The sequence below is a fragment of the Coregonus clupeaformis genome, chromosome 37 (assembly GCF_020615455.1).
Source record: "Coregonus clupeaformis isolate EN_2021a chromosome 37, ASM2061545v1, whole genome shotgun sequence".
In the NCBI taxonomy this organism is placed as follows: Eukaryota; Metazoa; Chordata; class Actinopteri; order Salmoniformes; family Salmonidae; genus Coregonus; species Coregonus clupeaformis.
In genome coordinates this window covers 2,030,747-2,051,519 of record NC_059228.1, presented here as the reverse complement: position 1 = coordinate 2,051,519, position 20,773 = coordinate 2,030,747, and the positions used below count along the sequence as shown (strand labels likewise).

The 20,773-nt window shown below is 43.4% G+C and overlaps 1 pseudogene; it reads left to right on the top strand.

Moving 5' to 3' along the window:
* Positions 1 to 279: 279 nt before the first annotated feature.
* Positions 280 to 14,552, top strand: LOC123482747 (annotated as a pseudogene).
* The last annotated feature ends 6,221 nt before the right edge of the window (positions 14,553 to 20,773 follow it).

The following is a 20,773-nucleotide window of genomic DNA, read 5'->3' as shown; positions in this document are numbered from 1 at the left end:
GAAGAGGTGGCACAAGAGGACAGCCTTGGCCATGGTATGGTCGGGACTCAGGACGCCAACAGTACCAGTGGTGGTCCCGAGCAATGAGGACCTCAACCCGGAACAGAAGCAAACGCTCCGGGAGCTCGTCGATCAGAACACGGCGGTGTTCTCTGAGAAGCTGGGCCGCACGTCCCTCATTGAACACCACGTCCACACCCGGCCCGGGGAAACGGTATTAAAGAGGCAATACGGATCCCCGAGGCCAGAAGGAAGGCCGTGAAGCAGGAAGTGGAGGCTATGCTGAGGATGGAGGTCATTGAAGAGTCCCACAGCGCAAGGTGCAGCCCCATCATGTTGGTGCCCAAACTGGACGGTAGCCTGCGCTTCTGTAATGACTTCCGAGGTGTGAACGACATCATCTTGTTTGACGCCTACCCCATGCCAAGGGTGGACGAGCTCATTGACCGATTGGGAAAGGCCCGCTACATCAGAACCCTCGACCGGCCCAAGAATATTGGCAGGCACCATTGGCAGCTTCCTCCCAGGAGAAGGCGGTGTTTTCGACACCGGACGGCATATATCAGTACCGGGTGCTCCCATTCGGTCTCCACGGAGCCCCGCCCACGTTCCAGTGCCTGATGGACCGAGACCTCTGACCCCACCAACAGTACGCAGTGGTCTATTTAGATCATATCATCATCCACAGCCAAGGTTGGGAAGAGCACCAGACAACGCCTCCAGGCAGTGGTGGCGCGCTCAGGCAAGCCGGATTGACAGTGAACCCCAAGAAATACAAGCTAGCGTTCGCAGGAGGTGGAGTACCTGGGTATTTGATCGGACGGGGGAACGTCAAGACCCAGGAGAGAAAGGTCCACCCGGTACGTGACTGGCCCGTTCCACGCACCAAGACACAGGTCAAGTCCTTCCTGGGACTGGCAGGATACTACATACGGTTTGTCCCCAACTTTGCAGCTATAACTGAATTAGTGTTTGGTAGCATTGCCTTTAAATTGTTTAACTTGGGTCAAACATTTCGGGTAGCCTTCCACAAGCTTCCCACAATAAGTTGGGTGAATTCTGGCCCATTCCTCCTGACAGAGCTTGTGTAAATGAGTCAGGTTTGTAGGCCTCCTTGCTCGCACACACTTTTTCAGTTCTGCCCACACATTTTCTATAGGATTGAGGTCAGGGCTTTGTGATGGCCACTCCAATACCTTGACTTTGTTGTCCTTAAGCCATTTTGCCACAACTTTGGAAGTATGCTTGGGGTCATTGTCCATTTGGAAGACCCTTTTGCGACTAAGCTTTAACTTCCTGACTGATGTCTTGAGATGTTGCTTCAATATATCCACATAATTTTCCTTCCTCATGATGCCATCTGTTTTGTGAAGTGCACCAGTCCCTCCTGCAGCAAAGCACCCCCACAGCATGATGCTGCCACCCCCGTGCTTCACGGTTGGGATGGTGTTCTTCGGCTTGCAAGCTAGCCCCCTTTTCCTCCAAACATAACGATGGTCATTATGGCCAAACAGTTCTATTTTTGTTTCATCAGACCAGAGGACATTTCTCCAAAAAGTACGATCTTTGTCCCCAAGTGCAGTTGCAAACCGTAGTCTGGCTATTTTATGGAGGTTTTGGAGCAGTGGCTTCTTCCTTGCTGAGCGGCCTTTCAGATTATGTCGATATAGGACTCGTTTTACTGTGGATATAGATACTTTTTTCCTCCAGCATCTTCACAAGGTCCTTTGCTGTTGTTCTGGGATTGATTTGCACTTTTCACACCAAAATATGTTAATCTCTAGGAGACAAAACGCGTCTCCTTCCTGAGAGGTATGACGGCTGCGTGGTTCCATGGTGTATATACTTGTGTACTATTGTTTGTACAGATGAACGTGGTTCCTTCAGGCGTTTGGAAATTGCTCCAAAGGATGAACCAGACTGGACCAGACTCGTGGAGGTCTACAATTTTTTTTCTGAGGTCTTGGCTGAATTCTTTTGATTTTCCCATGATGTCAAGAAAATAGGCACTGAGTTTGAAGGTAGGCCTTGAAATACATCCACAGGTACACCTCCAATTGACTCAAATTATGTCAATTAGCCTATCAGAAGCTTCTAAAGCCATGACATCATTTTCTGGAATTTTCCAAGCTGTTTAAAGGCACAGTCAACTTAGTGTATGTAAACTTCTGAACAGCTGGAATTGTGAACAATTGTTGGAAAAATTACTTGTGTCATGCACAAAGTAGATTTCCTAATCGACTTGCCAAAACTACAGTTTGTTAACAAGAAATTTGTGGAGTGGTTGAAAAATGAGTTTTAATGACTCCAACCTAAGTGTATGTAAACTTCCGACTTCAACTGTACATTCTGCTAGTGGCAATGTGTGCTAAATTGAGGGTTTCAACTTTGAGTGATAGAACCAACGTGAATCACTGAGCAATGTCATTCTAAATTTGGGTTGGATAATTAATTGGGTTTTAACCCTCCCGTTGTCCTAGGGTCAAAATGACCCGCCACTGTGTTGAACCAACTTTATTTAATTTTTATATTTTTTGGATCATTTGTGAGAAGGAGGCAGTGATACTTTCTTTAAAGTCTCACTGCCTCCTTCTCACAAATGATCCAAAAAATATAAAAATTAAATAAAGTTGGTTCAACACAGTGGCGGGTCATTTTGACCCTAGGACAACGAGAGGGATAATTATGATTTGGAAACTGAATGATTTCCCCCAACCTATTCCCTATTCCTGACTACATCTCTGATGATGAGGACCCCAATCCTGAGCATAAGGACCCAGCTGTGGAGCTCATGTTCTACACTGTGTGTATAAAGTGCCCAAAGAGGGGTCTCTGTCACCAGTGTAGGAAGGGTTCTAAACGAGATGGACATTTTCATCATGCTGACCCCTATCACTGTGCTCTTTGTCAGCGTGATAATTGTCCTATTTGCTCTAATGAAGCTTGTGTGTGATGTTAATTTTATGGTATTTCCCAGATTGGCTACTACTTTGAAATTTATTTTTCTTAGAAAAGAATGCCTTAAGCATGGCCATCGTCTGCTTGTAACCCCCACAGCTTGTAACCTGACACCACTCCATGCAACCAGGCCCCCCACACACACACCCAACGGGAAAGACAGAGGAAGAGATGTATTTAATTGAAGGTGAATTGCATTTTCTTTCAAACCTTTAGTACAGCCATTTAAACATACATATTACAATGATTAAAGTTTACTATGCAATATTAAATATTAAACTATGACACTGTTGTTTATTACTAAACCTTTATATAGATCATACATGTTATTATTACACAATACTACACATTACTACCCAATACATGTTTATATTTCTTTTTTTGGAAAGTGTTTTTAATTCCTTTCTTAGAAAAAAATTGAATGAGCATGGCCCTTGTCTGCTTGTAACCCTCACAAGTGTTCTGTGGTTTATCTCTCTTGAGGTTTCTTCTCGCTTGCAGTGTTCACAGGAAAAGCCTACGACTTACTTATACTCAGGCAGACCTACCTGGAAATGACTTTTTCCTGTCCATTCTACAAAGAGTCACAAGCTCACTACACAGCAGTTCCACAAGTTCACTACAAAACTTCCCAACTGTTTAAACTGTTCAAAAGTTCATACTCAAAATACTTTTTACTTCAAACACATTTCTTTAAGTTCAATAAAGTCACTACACATCACGTCAATCACCAGGCCATTACTTTTTACCTCAAACATGTGTTTTACTTCAAAGAAACAGATGCACTGTCAAGTTACAAAATGACACACTAAATATTCTGAGAACATCCAGAGAGGATGTCATTAAGAGGTCAACGAGAGGACAACCAAAGAACACAATCACTTTTCGACAGCAGCCGTCTACTATATTCTCTCTTGCGTTCCAATTCATCCCAAAGCTGTTCGATGGGGTTGAGGTTAGGGCTCTGTGCAGTCCCAGTCAAGTTCTTCCACACCGATCTCGACAAACCATTTCTGTATGGACCTCGCTTTGTGCACGGGGGCATTGTCATGCTGATACAGGAAAGGGCCTTCTCCAAACTATTGCCGCAAAGTTGGAAGCACAGAATCATCTAGAATGTCATTGTATGCTGTAGCGTTAAGATTTCCCTTCACTGGAACTAAGGGGCCTAGTCCGAACCATGAAAAACAGCCCCAAACCATTATTCCTGCTCCACCAAACTTTACAGTTGGTACTGTGCATTGGGGCAGTTAGCGTTCTCCTGACATCCGCCAAACCCAGATTCGTCCATCGGACTGACAGAAGTTGAAGCGTGATTCATTACTCCAGAGAACGTGTTTCCACTTCTCCAGAGTCCGGCGAGCTTTACACCACTCCAGCCGACGCTTGGCATTGCGCATCGTGATCTTAGGCTTGTGTGCAGCTGCTCGGTCATGGAAACCCATTTCATGAAGCTCCCAACGAACAGTTCTTGTGCTGACGTTGCTTCCACAGTCCGTTTGGAACTCGGTAGTGAGTGTTGCAACTGAGGATATATGATTTTTACGGGCTACGCGCTTCAGCACGCAGTGGTCCCGTTCTGTGAGCTTGTGTGGCCTACGACTTCGTGGCTGAGCCGTTGTTGCTCCTAGAAATGTCCACTTCACAATAACAGCACTTACAGTTGACCGAGGCAGCTTTAGCAGGGCAGAAATTTGACAAACTGACTTGTTGGAAAGGTGGCATCCTATGACGGCACCATGTTGAAAGTCACAGAGCTCTTCAGTAAGGCCATTCTAATTCCAGTGTTTTTTTATGGAGATTGCATGGCTGAAATAGCCGAATCCACGCCTCTGAAGGGGTGTCCACATGCTTTTGTATATGTAGTGTATGTCAGGGAGATGAACAACTAAACCAAGTGTTTACGTGGTTAATTTTCCCCCTTGTGCTACAGTGAAAACCTGCTGACTCAATGCGCAGCGTAATTTTCTTTATCTGCATTTGGTTGAATTCAAGCCTTATTTTACTTGTGCATCAATGCCTTCGAATAAAAGGTTCAACCTGGTGTGATGGCCATCCTATCACAATCATTGACCAAGATCTTGGATAGAAACCCCAGAGCAAGAGGTGGCTACTACTTGAAGGTATTATTTTATCAAGTAGTTTTTTCTGCAATTCATTTAATTCTGTTTATTTTAAGAATTTACTTACTCTGGCCTGGTGGAGAACATGCTTACCTTCAACATGGCATTCTAGTAAGGAAACCAACGTCGGAGACAGTTTGAGGACCTGTTCCTCAATACTGTCAAGAGGAAGGGGCTGGCTGTGCCAGATGATCCCTCTCTCACCCTCTCCATCCTCAGTTTCAACATCTCCCCTCTGGCCGGTGCTTTAGGGTGCCAAAGGCCAACAAGTACATTTCTAAAAACGTCTTCATCCCCTGGGCTGTTGGTCTCTTGAACAACATGTGATGGTTGTGTTCTTAATATGGGCAGGTGCAATATGGTTAGAGGTAAGGCAAGACAGTTTTTATGTCAGGCTCCCTTTAAATGTGTACAGTTCTTTGTATATGATGTCTTATGGTGATGATGATTTTCTGTTTTTTTATGAATGTTGTTTTTATGTAAAATGTCCATCCCTGGATGAAAAATTAAGTTGTGTTCTATTCTATAGCTGATTCTCCTGCACTGTTCAAAACTTTTGATTATGAAAGCACTTTATGATGAAACACGACACTATTTTAAATTAAATATGTATTTTTAGATGGCACGATTAAATAAAGTAGAAATGTTGCGGCGCACTCAAATTATTTTGTAACTTAATATTGTGCACTGTTTACTTTTCCAGAAGAATATCTTATAAACTGCATCGACAGTGATGGATCCTTATCTTAATTTTTTTTGTACGTTTACATTCGACATCTTCAACATTTTCATTAAAGTATACTTTACATCATGTTTGTAAACAATGTTTATTTGTTTGTTTGTGTTTTTTGAAAATTATGTGACATCTTGAGGCGGACTATAATTTATGTAAACTCTTTCAGAGAGAAACCTGTCAATTGCCTCTCCATTACAAACACTCTCACAGTCTCACGTCAGAATTAGATGTTTCTCAAACATCAAATTTCGAAGTTGTTCCAAAATCTTAAAGGTTATGTTCAGTTATTAACTCCAAATTCTTAAGGTTAGGCATTTACTCCGAATGGTTAAAGTAAGGGTTAAGGTTTAGAATAGGGTTCAAACAAAAATATAAATAACTACTTTCCATCGTTGGATTCAAACTTTCAACCTTTGGAATACGTTTAGTTAGTTGAAATAGTACCTTTTAGCTGGTTAGTTTGTTTCTCCAGAGTTCCGGCTTTCTCGTCACTCATCTCGAGGCTCACCTTCATCTCCTTACATCTTTACAGAGTAAGTCAAGTACGGCTAATTTGTCATTTATTGATGTTAGCAGTTTGGTTTCTACGCTTGCTCTACCGAATGGTGAAAGGCCTATAGATAATCTGAAAGGCATAGAACATCTGTGTCTGTCGAGGATTCCCGTTGTTTTCTTTTTGCGCTTGGTTGTCCATGTTTACCATGCCAGGTGTTCGGATGATCCTCCGACATGTTTTGGCGTTCAAATCCTATATCTTCCAACTTGACTGCTGACATGCAAAACATTTTGGGACTGTATCAACAGTTTGCTAAAGAAATAAATTGACATCAACCACACGCAGCACAACAAACAATATTGGTGCAGTGCTACATTGGATACAAAGTAGTATGGCTGCATGCAAAGACTGCAGAAACCCTGAAGAAATGTGGTGCGGGGTCAAACTTGAACTTAGTCACTTTCACTAGTCGGCTACCACCCGGTTACTCAACCCTGCACCTTAGAGGCTGGTGCCTTATAGACATGGAACACTGGTCACTTTAATAATGGAACACTATTCTATCCACATATGTTGTGGCAAATTCGTCTGTATACTGATCAAAGAACAAAAGTATTTCCAGAGTTTTTGTAGAATTAAGATAGACTTTATTACAATCAATATAGCCGAGGTGGTCTGCAGAGCATCTGATTTTCCACCTCGCAGCTCTCAGTTTATATAGTAATTTTACATACATTTTAAATTAAACCCTCCCTCTTTGGTTCCACAACCACTGTCTCCAGTTTGCACCTCTTGACCGCTTCGCCCACTTCCTTAGTTTATGATAGTGGCGAAATCTGACTTCTCCTCCTTCTATGTATTCAGTTTGGAAACAATGGTGGTGTGACCAACCAAGCTTTGTCATGCAAAAATAATAATGTTCAGTTTGAACTCTGTTCAACCCCGGCTCACCCTGGCTTGACCTGGAGATTGATTTTGGACATGGCAGGTCCACAATCAATCTCTCAAACATACCCAAGCCCAACCCCTCTCTCCCACTGTGTCATGCTGTAATTAATCAGGAACACGCCAAAGAGAGACAAAGGGTTTAGCCTGAACTCTGTTCAACCCTGGCTTGTTCCAGGGATATGCCTAAGGAGAGCCACAGGGTCACAGTCTGGTTTCAGTCACTGATAAGATAAGACAACGGTAGAATTTGACCCGATGCCAGGTCAGATGCCCATTTTACACACACACAAACCCAGTGAGAGGAACTAATTAAGTTCTTGCCTTGCAACAGAGATGTACGATGTACCAATCTAAAATATCCATATCAATGTAAAAATCCACATCACATACTGTCCATAATGTCTATAATTTGATTTGATTAGACATGTTACTTTGCTTCAGCGCAATCTTCACATTAAAACTGTGTCTGCACCACGTGCTTTCAATACTGGTGTCCCTTATAGCTCTGTTCTAGGCCCTCTTTTCTCTATAACCCAAGTCACTCAGCTCTGTCATATCCTCTCATGGTCTCTACTATCATTGCTGTGCTGATGACACTCAACTACTTTTCTCATTCCCGCTTCTGATACCCAGCTGGCGATACACATCTCTGTGTACCTAGCAGATACCTCAGCTTGGATGTCGGCCCACTACCTCAAGCTCAACCACAACAAGATGGAGCTGCTCTTCCTCCCGGGGAAGGCCTCCCAACTCCAAGACCTCTCAATAACGGTGGACAACTCCATGGTGTCTCCCTCCCAAAGAGCATTGGTGTGACCCTGGAAAACACCCTGTCATTCTCTGAAAACATCAAACCAGTGATTCGCTCCTGCAGGTTCCTTCTCTACAACATCCGTAAAGTATGACCTTTCTCACATAGGAAGCAGTGCAGGTCCTAATCCAGGCACTCATCATATCCCGTCTGGACTACAGCAACTCTCTGTTGGCAGGGCTCCCCTCTTGTGCCATCAAACCCCTACAACTTGAGGGGAGCTAGTGCGCATGCATAAGGAGTAGAAGCGTTCCTTCAGATCTCCTTGCCGCTAATTTTGAAATCTTTAATTTTTACCGTTTTATTTCCAAGTTTGCCACCCCAAAAATATACACGTTGTGTAGTATATTCACCAGGCACTAACTAGCAGCGAAAAAGTGTAATATGGCGACGAAAACCAACAGAACAGCTAACGCAAAGTTGACAAAGTCCCAGGCCCAACAAGCAGCAGCTAGCGCCATTTTGAGTACTGATGACGACAACTCTCCAGATACCCAGCAACAAGATTCTGCCACGACAATGTGGCAATAAATGAAAGAGGCTGTAATAAAAACTATCAAAGATCGTTTTGACAGGCTCTAAAAAAAAAGTTTGAGTCTCTAAAGACAGCACTGGCCGAACTGAAGGGCCGCATTGACACAGCTGATGAGGCCCTGTCTGATCATGACACCCAGATCGGAGGCCTGGAAACCACCTGCGCACAGCTTAAAAATAAGAATGAGGCGCTCCAAGCCAAGGTTCTCCATTTAGATAGCAGGAGTTGCAGGCTGAACATCAAACTTGTGGGGATTTTGGAGGACGAAGAACAAGGGAAACCCACAGAGTTCGTGTCCAAGCTCATTCCCAAGCTGCTGGGCGATGACAACTTCCCAAAGCCCCTCATCATTGACAGTGCACACCACTCTCTACAGGTGAAGCTCTCACCAGGTGCCAAGCCGCGCACCATAATTGCAAGGGTTCATCACTTTCAGGAAAAGCTACGTATCAAAACTACAGCAAACCCCCTGAAAGAGTGTAATCACTTGCCACACATTTCTGGGATATTGACTGAGCAAACAATGGATTTTATGTTTATTCATAAACGGTAACGTATTCATTTGTTTTCCAACAAATGCGGATATGGCTGTTAGTTAAGTCTGACTGTTGTTAGCTTGCTAGCATAGTATTGGGTCTGTTCTAGCCATCATGCCCGGCGCTCCTCATTTACGTAAGATGGGGAAAACAGTGCTTCATTTGGGGAAGCAGTGGGGAGGGTGGGTTTCTCTGGGGAAGCAGTGGGGAGGGTGGTTTTCTCTGGGGAAGCAGTGGGGAGAGTGGGTTTCTCTGGGGAAGCAGTGGGGAGGGTGGGTTTCTCTGGGGAAGCAGTGGGGAGAGTGGGTTTCTCTGGGGAAGCAGTGGGGAGGGTGGGTTTCTCTGGGGAAGCAGTGGGGAGTGGGTTTCTCTGGGGAAGCAGTGGGGAGGGTGGGTTTCTCTGGGGAAGCAGTGGGGAGAGTGGGTTTCTCTGGGGAAGCAGTGGGGAGGGTGGGTTTCTCTGGGGAAGCAGTGGGGAGTGGGTTTCTCTGGGGAAGCAGTGGGGAGGGTGGGTTTCTCTGGGGAAGCAGTGGGGAGAGTGGGTTTCTCTGGGGAAGCAGTGGGGAGGGTGGGTTTCTCTGGGGAAGCAGTGGGGAGAGTGGGTTTCTGTGGGGAATCAGTGGGGAGAGTGGGTTTCTCTGGGGTCTGTTACTGTGTTTTGTTTTTGTTTTCTGCTTCCAGACAAGTTTTGTATTAATTCGTTCATGTTTAAGATGTTTTATTTGAAATGCCCTTGGATATCAATGTCAGGAAACAATCTTGGGAATCAGTCAGATGTTAAAGGTGTCACATTAGTCTCGTGGAATGTGCATGGTCTCGGGCACAAGCGCAAAAGGGGTATGGTATTTAAGCACTTGAAATCACTTGGTGCTAACATAATTTCCCTGCAAGAAACACACATAAAAGCCACAGTACAGCGGCATCTGAGATCCAACTGGATTTCTCAAGTTTATCAATCACCCTTCTCTTCAAAGGCAAGAGGTGTTGCTATTCTTTTTCGTAAAAACATCCCTTTTCAACTCTTGTCCATGTCTATAGACCTACACGGTAGGTACATCATAGTATCAGGGAACATTAACTCTTTCTCTGTCACCCTGTTGAACGTTTATTGCCCAAACATTGACAACCCACATTTTTTTGTAATGTTTTTGATTTACTGCCAGATCTTAGTACCACTAATCTAATAATCAAAGGCGATTTTAATTGTTACCTTGATCCGCATCTTGACAGACTGTCTACACATACTCCACCAAATATCACCTCTGTCCAGGTTCTAAATAATCTAATCAAATCCAGGTATGTAGTGGACATCTGGAGACTGCAACATCCCACAGACAGACTACTTATTGTACTCTCAGGAGTCAGGAGTCAGGCGCAGGAGGGTAAATCACAGAATAACAGGATTTATTCTGAACCACAGAGTTATGCAGTAATGCGTAAAAACACTCCAGTGCACAAAACAGGCGCACTGGAAAATACAAGGCACACAGGGAATATTCCCGGCGATACAAAATACACGGAGCTCCACCGAGCTTCTCTCTCTCCTCCACAATAAACAATCACACACAAAGACAAGGGGGCAGAGGGAACACTTATACAGGTACTGATGAGGGGATATGAACCAGGTGTGTGTAATAAACAAGACAAAACAAATGGAATGATGAGATGAGGAGCGGCAGTGGCTAGAAGGCCGGTGACGACGAACGCCGAAGCCTGCCCGAACAAGGAGAGGAGGCAGCCTCGGAGGAAGTCATGACACAAGTCTTATTCTAGAATCGACTACTTCCTAATAGATTCCAAATTGATACCCAATGTGCTCAATTCGAAATACCATAGCATCTTAATAAGTGACCACAGTCCAATTATGTTGTCCCTCAATCTTTTTTCACCAAAACAGAATTACCTCTCTTTGCTCACAGACCAAGCATTCACTGACAGCCAAGTTGAATGAGTTCCTCAAGACTAATGACACAGGAGTGGTATCTGATTCTACACTATGGGAAACGTTTAAAGTGGTTATGAGAGGTCATATTATTTCATATGAGTCTGCCATAAAAAATGGGAATCGCATGTGACTGGATGACATAGAAAAAAACTCCCAGCTTTGGAGGACACATACAGAACTTCACTCTCTCAGGTTGACTACAACAATATTTTGAAAATACAATTCTATTCTTGGTTCTCAGGTCAGTAACCTTCTATTAAAGCTGAGGCAAAAACAATTTGAACTAGGGGACAAACCGGAAAAGTTGCTGGCTAGACAACTAAAAGGTGCCCAGGCAAATAGAGCAATCCATAAAATATGGTCTAAAGAAGGCACCTTGCTGACAGATCCTAAAGAGATAAACAACTGCTTCAAAGAATTTTACTCAGAGTTATATTCTTCCAGATCCGATGCTTCTAGTTCTGATATATCAGCCTTCTTTGATTCCATCAGCCTGCCAAAACTTGATGATTGCGTCAAAAAAGAATTGAACTCTAATTTCACAACAGAGGAGATAATCGAGGCTGCAGGCCCTGATGGTTTCGGCTGTTAATTTTATAAAACATTCAGTTAAGCTCTCGTTCCCCTCTTACTCAGGATGATCACTGATTCAACAGAAAATAATATTTTGCCGAAATCATTGTATGAAGCCAATATTTGCCTTCTGTTAAAAAAAGCAGAGAGGTAACAGATCCTGCAAATTATAGACCGAAAGCATTGCTTAATTTTGATTTTTAAAATGCTAATACATTGAACAAATATGTCACAACCATTATTCATCCGGATCAGACAGGGTTTATCCCCGGCAGGTTCTCTTTTTCTAATGTGCGCAGGCTGCGTAACATTCTATATGCAAATCATGGGAGAGGCTCCAAGGTGGCTGTTATATCGCTAGATGTTCAAAAAGCGTTTGACCAATTAGAATGGTCATACATGTTCGAAGCACTCACTAGGTTTGTATTTGGCGACTCATTTATCGCCTGGGTCAAAATGCTCTATGCCTGCCCAACATCCTCTATTCTGACCAACAGCTCCCCATCCAGTCCCTTTGAACTACATAGATCTGTCTAGCAGGGTTGCCCACTCAGTCCTCTGCTCTTCGCTGTTGCCCTTGAACTCCTGGCGATACAAATAAGGGATCATCCTAATATCCAGGATGTTAAAGTAGGAAACATAGAAAGCTGCATTTCATTATATGCAGATGATGTGCTTCTATACCTCTCGGACCCAGTAGCCTTTGTCCCTAACGTACTAGACTTAATCAATTCATTTGGCAAACTATCTGGCTATTCAATAAATTGGGAAAAACGTGATCTCATGTGTATCTCAGATAATATTACAGAAAATGAGCTAGAGATGATACCATTTAAAGTGGTGCATGACCACCTAACTTACCTGGGACAAAAAATGCCAAGAAATCCAAACCTCATCTTCAAGCTTAACTACAGTGAGCTGGTTGCAAAGCTAAAACAAAACATAGAGAGCTGGAGAATATTTCCTCTTTCTATGATGGGGCGCATTAATGCCATACAAATGGTTTCTCTTCCCAGGTTCCTTTATCTTTGCCAGAATCTTCCAATTTTTCTTACCTCTTCATTTTTTAAGACTGGACTCGACAATCTTGTCATTTGTCTGGGGTTACAAAAACCATCGTATTTGTAAAGCCCACTTGCAAAAGCCCAAGGAAAGTGGCGGCTTAGGCCTACCCATCTTTAAGCATTATTACTGGGCAGCAAATGTCAGGGCATTAACGTACTGGCAACTGGGTTTCCCTGATATGTTGGACACGGTTGCCCCCCTATGGCTAAATATGGAAGTCAAGTCTGTAACAAATTCCTCTCTTCCAGCCTTGCTTTTCTCCAAAGCAGAGTGCCCAAACAAACTGACAGGCAACAACTTTGTTTTGAATTTTAAACTAGATTAAGCATGTTTATAAGGTGCCTGATACCTCTGTATTCACCCCGATATGCTTTAATCATTATTTTGTTCCATCTGGGTCTGATATGGTGTTTGTTGAATGGAGGGAGAAGGGACTGGAAAACAATTGAAGACATATACATAGATAAGCAATTAACATCATTCATCCAATTAAATAATACATTCAAACTCTCCCATTCACATTTGTTTATGTTATTTACAAGTCATACAGTATATATCAAAGGGAAAATTCAAAATGTTGACACTCTCCCTGTACAACATTCGTTTTATGATTTGCTACAGCGCCCTCCCAACTCAAAACACCTCATCTCACAGTTTGAGGCCTCTACTAGTCATCTCAAGGAGACCTGCGGTAAAGAGTTAAATATTGAGATCTCAGATTATCTATGGGGAGAAGCCCTGTCTAGAATTCACTCCTGTTCCATCAATGCCAGATATCAATTGATACAATACAAAGTCATGCATAGACTTCATTACTCTAAAACCAAATTATATAGAATTGACCGCCAGGTCTCTCCACAGTGTGACACATGTAAAGCCTCAGAGGGTTCATTAACTCATCCTTTTTGTCTGTGCCCCCTACGTAATCATTTTTGGAGGAACATCTTTGATTGGAATTCAAAGGTATATGAGAGTGCCATTGAACCTGATGCAGAACTTGCTCTCTTTGGCTGCTCAGAGTCGGTTCTAAGCTCGTCCTATGAGGATCAACAGGCTCTGATGTTTGGAATGGTGGCTGCAAAAAAAATTATCCTCACAGAATGGAAGTCACCACCCCCCCCCCATGCTTCCGTACATGGCTAGCAGAAATGATTAACACCATTAACTTGGAAAATATTTGTTTTTTCAGGACTAACTCCTCCAGCAGATTTCTCAAGATTTGGGGTCCGTTTCTGGACCGTCTGGACGGACTGATCATGAACACTGACTAGGAACGCTTATTGTTGTTGTAACTGTCATTGTTGCTCTATTCTTGTCCTGCTTAAGCAATACTTCATTTCATATGTCTGGCAGCTGTGTTTTTTTGTTATTTTTTTGTGTACTTTTGTTTTGTACTAAATTGCAAAAGAAAATCCTTAAAATAAAAAATATATATTAATTAAAAAAACTGCTACTCATCCATCTGGTGTTCAACCTTCCCAAGTTCTCCCTTGTCACCCTGCTCCTCCGTACACTCTACTGGCTTCCAGTAGAATCTTGCATCCACTACAAGACCATGGTGCTTGGCTAAGGAGCAGCAAAGGGAACTGCCCCTCCCTACCTTCAGGCTATGCTCAAACCCTACATCCCACCCAGAGCACTTCGTTCTGCCACCTCTGGTCTCTTGTCCGTCCCACCCCTACAGGAGGTCAGGTCAGTCAAAGCTCTTTTCTGTCCTGGCACCCCAAAGGTGAAACCAGCTTCCCCCTGATGCTAGGACAGCAGAGTCCCTGTCCATCTTCTGAAAACGTCTGAAACCCTACCTCTTCAAAGAGCACCTTAAATAAGACATCCCATCTTATCCCCTTCCCCCTTTCCCTACAAGCACTGACTTTGCTTTATTGAGGAAAAATGCACTTACTATGTGTTACGTGAATTATTTAACAAACTATTTCAGTGACTTCCGTCTCGCTTCCGCATTGTCTCCGTACTGCTGTGCTGTTTGTTGCTACTTGGCTACCTGCCAAACTATTCACGTTTTACTTTTAATAAACGTTTAATCAATCTTTGTGTTCAACAAATTTACCAACTTTTTAGTTTTGTCCTCACTCATCTTTTTCGTTAAACTTTTTCACCCCGGACGTTTATCCCGAGACAGAAGAGTCATTTTCCTGTGCGTTTTAGCTGCCAACTTTACGTTATTTTCCTTTTTTCCATCGCAACTTTTTTCCCTTATTCAACTTTTTCACTCCGGACGCTTTATCTGGACATGGTTCATCAACATCTTCAACAGCCGAAGCTAAGTAGTAACATTAACATGATGTCTTCTAATTGCAGTCGCTGTACTCATAATATACAGGAGAACGATCGCCTTACGGCGAAAATAGCTGTGCTACAAGCCCAGCTTCAGACGCAATCGTTAGGCAAGGGTAATCTTAGTGTAGGAAAGGAAGAAACAGCGTCTGTGCCACCAGTAAGTACAGACAGTAACGTTAGTATAAATCCCCCCGCACAGTCCCCGCAGCCGGACAACTTTCTCATGGCTTCTGGAGGGAAATACTGTTGGAATGCTCAACCGGTGTCGCTCATTCAGCCGACAGAAACCTTCAACCGGTTTTCCCCATTATGTAGCGAGTCGGAGTCTGAGTCTGAGTCTTCTCTAGTCTCTACTCCTCCCTAACCCTAACCCTAACCCACTCCAAAAGTCTTTCGGAGCCATTATCGACTCAGTGGGTTTTGTCCAACATGTCTCTGGACCTACTCACTGCCACAGTCATACTCTGGACCTAGTTTTGTCCCATGGAATAAATGTTGTAGATCTTAATGTTTTTCCACAAAATCCTGGACTATCGGACCACCATTTTATTACATTTGCAATCGCAACAAATAATCTGCTCAGACCCCAACCAAGGAGCATCAAAAGTCGTGCTATAAATTCTCAAACAACACAAAAATTCATTGATGCCCTTCCAGACTCCTTCTGCCTACCCAAGGACGTCAGAGGACAAAAATCAGTTAACCACTTAACTGAGGAACTCAATTTAACCTTGCGCAATACCCTAGATGCAGTTGCACCCCTAAAAACGAAAAACATTTGTCATAAGAAACTAGCTCCCTGGTATACAGAAAATACCCGAGCTTTGAAGCAAGCTTCCAGGAAATTGGAACGGAAATGGCGCCACACCAAACTGGAAGTCTTCCGACTAGCTTGGAAAGACAGTACCGTGCAGTACCGAAGAGCCCTCACTGCTGCTCGATCATCCTACTTTTCCAACTTAATTGAGGAAAATAAGAACAATCCAAAATTTCTTTTTGATACTGTTGCAAAGCTAACTAAAAAGCAGCATTCCCCAAGAGAGGATGGCTTTCACTTCAGCAGTGATAAATTCATGAACTTCTTTGAGGAAAAGATCATGACCATTAGAAAGCAAATTACGGACTCCTCTTTGAATCTGCGTATTCCTCCAGGGCTTAGCTGTCCTGGATCTGCCAGCTCTGCGAGGGCCTGGGATCGGGAGAGACACTTAAGTGTTTTAGTACTATATCTCTTGACACAATGATGAAAATAATCATGGCCTCTAAACCTTCAAGCTGCATACTGGATCCTATTCCTACTAAACTGCTGAAGGAGCTGCTTCCTGTGCTTGGCCCTCCTATGTTGAACATAATAAACAGCTCTCTATCCACCGGATGTGTACCAAACTCACTAAAAGTGGCAGTGATAAAGCCTCTCTTGAAAAAGCCAAACCTTGACCCGGAAAATATAAAAAACTATCGGCCTATATCGAATCTTCCATTCCTCTCAAAAATTTTAGAAAAAGCTGTTGCGCAGCAACTCACTGCCTTTCTGAAGACAAACAATGTATACGAAAAGCTTCAGTCTGGTTTTAGACCCCATCATAGCACTGAGACTGCACTTGTGAAGGTGGTAAATGACCTTTTAATGGCGTCAGACCGAGGCCCTGCATCTGTCCTCGTGCTACTAGACCTTAGTGCTGCCTTTGACACCATCGATCACCACATTCTTTTGGAGAGACTGGAAACCCAAATTGGTCTACACGGACAAGTTCTGGCCTGGTTTAGATCCTACCTGTCGGAAAGATATCAGTTTGTCTCTGTGAATGGTCTGTCCTCCGACAAATCAACTGTACATTTCGGTGTTCCTCAAGGTTCCGTTTTAGGACCACTATTGTTTTCACTATATATTTTACCTCTTGGGGATGTTATTCGAAAACATAATGTTAACTTTCACTGCTATGCGGATGACACACAGCTGTACATTTCAATGAAACATGGTGAAGCCCCAAAATTGCCCTCGCTAGAAGCCTGTGTTTCAGACATAAGGAAGTGGATGGCTGAAAACTTTTTACTTTTAAACTCGGACAAAACAGAGATGCTTGTTCTAAGTCCCAAGAAACAAAGAGATCTTCTGTTAAATCTGACAATTCATCTAGATGGTTGTAAAGTCGTCTCAAATAAAACTGTGAAGGACCTCGGTGTTACTCTTGACCCTGATCTCTCTTTTTGACGAACATATCAAGACTGTTTCAAGGACAGCTTTTTTCCATCTACGTAACATTGCAAAAATCAGAAATTTTCTGTCCAAAAATGATGCAGAAAAATTAATCCATGCATTTGTTACTTCTAGGTTAGACTACTGCAATGCTCTATTTTCCGGCTACCCGGATAAAGCACTAAATAAACTTCAGTTAGTGCTAAATACGGCTGCTAGAATCCTGACTAGAACCAAGAAATTTGATCATATTACTCCAGTGCTAGCTTCCCTACACTGGCTTCCTGTTAAGGCAAGGGCTGATTTCAAGGTTTTACTGTTAACCTATAAAGCGTTACATGGGCTTGCTCCTACCTATCTTTCCGAGTTGGTCCTGCCGTACATACCAATACGTACGCTACGGTCACAAGACGCAGGCCTCCTAATTGTCCATAGAATTTCTAAGCAAACAGCGGGAGGCAGGGCTTTCTCCTATAGATCTCCATTTTTATGGAACGGTCTGCCTACCCATGTGAGAGACGCAGACTCGGTCTCAACCTTTAAGTCTTTACTGAAGACTTATCTCTTCAGTAGGTCATATGATTGAGTGTAGTCTGGCCCAGGAGTGTGAAGGTGAACGGAAAGGCTGGAGCAACGAACAGCCCTTGCTGTCTCTGCCGGGCCGGTTCCCCTCTCCACTGGGGTTCTCTGCCTCTAACCCTGTTGCAGGGGCTGAGTCACTGGCTTGCTGGTGCTCTTTCATGCCGTCCCTGGGAGGGGTGCGTCACTTGAGTGGGTTGAGTTACTGACGTGATCTTCCTGTCTGGGTTGGCACCCCCCTTGGTTTGTGCTGTGGTGGAGACCTCTGTGGGCTATACTCGGCCTTGTCCCAGGATTGTAAGTTGGTGGTTGGGGATATCCCTCTAGTGGTGCGGGGGCTGTGCTTTGGCGGAGTGGGTGGGGTTATATCCTTCCTGTTTGGCCCTGTCCGGGGTTTCTTCGGATGGGGCCACAGTGTCTCCGGACCGCTCCTGTCTCAGCCTCCAGTATTTATGCTGCAGTAGTTTATGTGTCGGGGGGCTGGGGTTAGTTGGTTATACCTAGAGTACTTCTCCTGTCTTATCCAGTGTCCTGTGTGAATTTAAGTATGCTCTCTCTAATTCTCTCGTTCTCTCTTTCTCTCTGAGAACCTGAGCCCTAGGACCATACGTCAGGACTACCGGGCATGATGACACCTTGCTGTCCCCAGTCCGCCTGGCCTTGCTGCTATTCCAGTTTCAACTGTTCTGCCTGCGGTTATGGAACCCCTACCTGTCCCAGACCTGCTGTTTTCAACTCTTAATGATCGGCTATGAAAAGCCAACTGAGATTTATTCCTGATTATTATTTGACCATGCTTGTCACTTATGAACATTTTTGAACATCTTGGCATGGTTCTGTTATAATCTCCACCCGGCACAGCCAGAAGAGGACTGGCCACCCCTCATAGCCTGGTTCCTCTCTAGGTTTCTTCCTAGGCTTTCGCCTTTCTAGGGAGTTTTTCCTAGCCACCGTGCTTCTACACCTGCATTACTAGCTGTTTGGGGTTTTAGGCTGGGTTTCTGTACAGCACTTCGAGATATTAGCTGATGTAAGAAGGGCTATATAAAATAAAATTGATTGAAAATTGATTGAGTGTCTCTGTGCGTCTCCCAAAAGGTTGTAAGTCTTTTGGGATTTAAGTAACGGACAGAGTCCCGGTCTGCATAGTCAGAGATATTTATTCATTGAGAATTCTGCAATCACAATTTCCAGAGTCCATCTTTTATACTCATACTATACAAAAAGTCCCTCCTCTGTAGGCGGGCATGAAGTTTTCCACTCTAAAACTGCTCTCCTGACCATCAGTTCACACACACACACATATACACACATGCATACACACATACATACACACACACACACACACACAATTGAGAGGTACCTATAAAATTCCAACGATACATATGTATGAACTTTCTCACTCAAACGTAGACGTGCGTCATGAGTGAGAAAGTAGAGAATATTTACATTTGCATTTTTGGTCATTTGGCAGACGCTCTGGTCCGGAGTGACTTGCAGGAGCAGTGGGGGTTGGGTGCCTTGCTTGGGGGCACATCGGCAGATTTTTCGCCTGGTCTGCTCGGGAGTTGGAGCCGGCGACCTCGGTTACTGACACGGTGCTCTTGGTTACTGGGCTACCAGCCGGCGGATATGAGTTTAAGGTTGTGCCGTTGTTTGATTAGGTGATAAGGTTATGTGATAAGGTTTAATGGGTAATCGGACCATAACTAAAGTGGTTATAGAAGTAATGTATAAATAGTAGAGAGCCAATAGAGGGTTCCATTGAACTATTATGTTGTGTTGGGCATTTGAATGGCATAAGGTGAAATCTGTGTGTATGAGGGAATTCAACGGCTGGTATGAATGATAACCGGATACTACTTAGTATGTGGTTGGTTAATGCTGAATGGAACATTTGAGGCGTGGTTATGGGGTAACTAGGAAGACGCACTTATTCAATGGGGAATGGGTGTAGGGAGAGAGAGATTTTACGTGTATTAAAAGTTGCATTAGATAGCTTTAGTAGTATTCTAGATAGGTCTATGAAAATATGTTACAAGTACGAATGACATTATTTCCTAAGAAGGAAGATTTGTAGGGAAGGTCCCGCGCCTCCCCCATAATGTAGGAAGGAGCAGGAGAGGGGGGGGAGAGGTGAGAGACAGTACATAGTTCAGATGGTAGGAATGTCATCAAGTGTATGCTTATCAACGATATCAAGTATTTGTTTTATTGATTGGGGCCGAATCAGAGAGAACGGTTAAAGAGATTGAATAGCGAACTGAAATGGGTTAGCGGGAAAATACAAAATAGTTGGTAAATTTTAGAATGATAATTTATTTTCGTTACGGGGAAGCAAGTGATATTGGCTGTTGTGCTGGGGGAATAGCGCCAGCCTGTGGTGGGTTCTGGATTTGTTATAAAGAAACGTATATTTTAAACTAAAGTGATGGAATAGGCTACAATTATAACATTATCAGAAAAAGGGCACAATGTAATTTGTAATAGTTATTACAATTATTATTGATAGTTATTACAGTTATTATCATTGATTCAGTAATTATAGAAGGATAGTAGAGGAAAGGCAAGGGATTAAATCTCATTTAGGGAAATAAGAAGAGTATGAAATATTAGGGAGAAAATACCATTAACTGAGGGAACATTTGATGTAACCATGATTGTATTGGCTAAAAACTGAAATATGACATTTACAAGGGGGACAGGAACAATAGAAGGGGAGACAGATTTTCCTAGGGGGTTGAACAAATAATTGATAATTTGAAATCATTTTACATTTACATTTTAGTCATTTAGCAGACGCTCTTATCCAGAGCGACTTACAGGAGCAATTAGGGTTAAGTGCCTTGCTTAAGGGCACATCGACAGATTTTTCACCTAGTCGGCTCGGGGATTAGAACCAGCAACCTTTCGGTTACTGGCACAACGCTCTTACCCACTAAGCTACCTGCCGCCCTATGAGATCACATGTAGCAG